Source organism: Halichoeres trimaculatus, unplaced genomic scaffold (genome assembly GCF_033239565.1).
Source record: "Halichoeres trimaculatus isolate MK-OKI-2021-1 unplaced genomic scaffold, fHalTri1.1 fHalTri1_scaffold_11, whole genome shotgun sequence".
Classification (NCBI taxonomy): Eukaryota; Metazoa; Chordata; class Actinopteri; order Labriformes; family Labridae; genus Halichoeres; species Halichoeres trimaculatus.
Window position 1 is genome coordinate 29,933,393 of NW_027437189.1, and position 3,813 is coordinate 29,937,205.

At 39.5% G+C, this 3,813-nt stretch overlaps 1 non-coding gene across 1 annotated transcript; it reads right to left on the reverse strand.

Annotated features, from left to right (window-relative positions):
* Positions 1-3,103: 3,103 nt before the first annotated feature.
* Positions 3,104-3,176, reverse strand: trnar-ccu (transfer RNA arginine (anticodon CCU)). The gene has a single exon. It is a non-coding gene; the product is annotated as a tRNA-Arg (tRNA).
* Positions 3,177-3,813: the final 637 nt, after the last annotated feature.

Consider the following 3,813-nt stretch of genomic DNA (forward strand, 5'->3'; position numbering starts at 1 on the left):
TGCAAAATAAAAGTTGGTCACTCATCATAAATGAGTGTACTTCTGAGTTTTACAGTAGACCCTGGAGTCTCCTCCAGCTGTAATAAAAACCTGAATAATGGACCCAAAGCCACAGAGCAGCTCTGTTAAATGCTCCTCAGTGCTGCTGCATATTTACAGTCCCGTTTATCTTAACTTGCTGTGCAGCCTTCAAACTTTTAGTGTTTGCTCTGCTGAGGCTGTCTCTGGAAAATGCTTTTATGAGGATTGTACTCTCCTGTAAACACGCACGCATTCCCCATTGTCTCCCCTCATACAGTTAGATTCTATGTAGCAGATAGCATGCAGCACATACTGCCCATCTGTGTCATTATCATTTATCTTCTGGTTGAAGACACATTGTAGGGATCAGCAGCTCAGAGGAGCTCTCTTCTTGTTCTTGTCTGCTGTTGTCTGGATCTCAAAACAGGAGGTTGCACTTTGTTTCTCTATCTGAGATGTTTGAGGTCAAGTGGCTCCTCAGGCTGCTTTTTTGCTAACAGTCATTATTTCCCCACTCTGAGATGTTTTAACAACTGAGTCAATGAGCGGTGATTGCTCTTTTTGTCTACTTTCTATTTTAATCTGCTTAACCATTTTTTTCTTTCTTTCCTTATTATTTTCCTTTGTTTGTTTGTTTGTTTCTTTCTACCTTTCTTTCTTTCTTTCTTTCTCCCTCTTTATTACCTTCTTCTTGTTTTTTCCTCATACCTTTTATTTTCTATAATCCTTTTTTTCTTTCTTTGTTTCCTTCCTTTTTCCATCCTTCTTTCCTTCCTTCCTTCCTTCCTTCCTTTCTTTCTTTCTTTCTTTCTTTCTTTCTTTCTTTCTTTCTTTCTTTCTTTCTTTCTTTCTTTCTTTCTTTCTTTCTTTCTCCCTCTTTATTTCTTTCTTTCTCCCTCTTTATTTCTTTCTTCCTGTTTTTTTTTCCTTATACCTTTTATTTTCTTCAATCCTTCTTTCCCTCCTTCCTTCCTCCCTTCCTTCCTTCCTTCCTTCCTTTCTTTCTTTCTGTCTTTCTATCTGTCTTTCTTTCTTTCTATCTGTCTTTCTTTCTTTCTATCTGTCTTTCTTTCCTTCTTCCAATTTTTTCCTCATACACTTTTAATTTTCTTAAATTCTTTGTTTCCTTTCTTTGTGTCCTTCCTTTGTCCCTCCCTTTTCCTTCCTTCCTTCCTTCCTTCCTTCCTTTCTTCCTTGATCCTATTCTTTCTTTCTTTTTTTGGCCTTTCCTTTTTATTTCTTTCTTCTTGTATTCTTCCTCATACCTTTTATTTGCTTTAATCCTTCTTTTCTTCTTTCCTTCGATCCTTTCTTCCTTGTCTTTCTTTCTGTCTTTCTTTCTTTTCTTTTACTTTCTTTCTTTATTACTTTTTTTTTATATCCACCATTTTCCTATCATTCCTTCCTTTTACTCCCAGTGTTCTCCTTTCCCTCCTTTTTTGTTTCTTCTTGTTTTTTTTCCTCATACCTTTTATTTAATTTAATACTTTTCCTTTCCTTTCCTTTCCTTTCCTTTCCTTTCATTTCTTCCTTCCTTCTTTTTCTTTCTTTCTTTCTTTCTTTCTTTCTTTCTTTTGGACTGTTTTTTTTTTAAATTTCATCATTTTCCTTTTCTTTTCTTCCCTTTACTCACCCTGTCCTCCTTTCCCTCCTTTTTAAATTTCTTCCTGTCTTTCTTTTTTATTCTTATTTTTAGTCCATCCTCCATATTTGCTTTTTTTCATGTCCCCACTCCCAAGAACAGCCTGAAACGCAAACTTATCTTTTACCACAGTGTCAACAGGTAGAGGATGGGAGGAATCTGCTGGAACTATGTAGCTGCAGATTGACTTAATATCAACTGTACGATCAGATTGTCTCTTTGCTATTGAGGATATATTGAGGACCTTTGTTATGGATGTTTGGACCAATCAGAATCAAGAATTTAAGAGATGTAACCAAAGTACATAACGAATTCATCAGTCAGTGTAAGCTGGAGGTCAAACCTACTGGCTTAAAGTTACATGTTAGTTATATAAACTGTCTCATATATATATGAATACAAACAGTGACAATAAACAGCCTTTAAAATAAAGTTTTCAAGACATTCTGGGGACAAAAGGTGCTGATAAAAAGAGAAAACACAACACTGGGTGATGTATAGAGTAAGTCAAGTCTAAACGTTAGTTACTGTATAGAAATTTACTTTGAGGCTTTACTTTATGTGGTCTGAATAGCAGTAACTGTGACATCAGATTTCCTGCCCCGTATCTGAATATGATTAATATGTTGACTGTGAGTGTTGGCAGACTCACGACATGTGGAAAGGTTCGCTTTGTTTCATCAGTGACTGGCTGCATCTCCTCGGCCTGGCCCCGGCCCTCCTCTGTTCCTGGCTGGATGACAGAGTCACTGACCTGCTGGTGGAAACTCAGCTCAGGCTGCCAACACACACACATGCACACACAAGCATACATACATAGGTTTAGATCCAGATAGTATTTTATCAGATGACTGTCAGCATCTTGGCCCGCACTCTGTTGGGTCATTATCACCTACTGTAACTGACACTGCACACACACACACACACACCACTTGATGTCATATCTCAATGCTTGGAATAGACCTGTGTGTTTGTTTTGAGCCAACATTTACGTAATATTAAAAGGTCAACATGTTTAATTTGCTAAATTGTCTAATCAAACTAATTGAATTTAAAAAGTTGCAAATTTGTTTCAGGATCCAACACCTGTTTTAAATTGTCCGATTATTTAGCCAAAAGTTACGTATATACGTTGACAAAATCATTAAGAAATAGTGCAGTGCCTTGGTTAAGAGTCAAAGGTTGTTTATGGTCAAACTGGAAGCTGTTGATACCTCAATGGATCTGGATAAAGAAACTGTAACAGCCATGACTTTACAAATCTCTGGAGGAAGTTTGGAGTGGTTTCTGGCAGCCCTTAAGGTTTTGTGTGTTCCTGATCTTCAATACTCAGCTGTTGTTCCCTGATTTCCAAAATCTTGCTAGCAGAGGATGGTTTCGATCCATCGACCTCTGGGTTATGGGCCCAGCACGCTTCCGCTGCGCCACTCTGCTGCAAACCACCCCAGATGGGACTCGAACCCACAATCCCTGGCTTAGGAGGCCAGTGCCTTATCCATTAGGCCACTGGGGCTTTACACAGGAGTTTATTCTGCACATTTAGCGAACGCTGTTGCACCAACAATGCAGAGAGTGAAGCAGGTGGTTATATGACAATAGCCTGTGAGGCTATTGTGACAGCAACAGTCACCGTCTGTGTGCGCACCTCATCAGGTTTCTCTGGCACACAGCAGCCTAATATGGACACAGAGGAAGCACAACACTTTGCCACAGGCTGTTTGGCCTTTTCCACTGAAGTCACCTTTTCCGCGTTCTGACTTTGTGCCTCTTCTACTGACAGAAGGAACCTGAGCCCATGTAAGGTGCTGAGCAGGAAGGAGCTTTACGACTGAACTGGTGCTAATGCTAGCACTGGTTCTTTGTGTTTACACAGACAGAGAAATGGCTTCAGGTGCTCAAAACTTGTGCTAAGCAAATACCAGCTCTATGCTGGGCCAGAGGGAAGCGCTGGCTACATCTGGGACTGGGGGCGGGGCTACCATGACGAACGATAAGCAGTGAAAAAGAGCCGTTTGTTAAAAGGAAAGCTGCCGAGCGAGTTGTCTGTCTGAGTTTCCTCATCCAAAACTTGAATTGGATCTAAGTTAAAGCAGCAATGCATTGTCTGTCTTATAGCTCAGGTCTATACCTTGTTTTATTTATCTAATTTA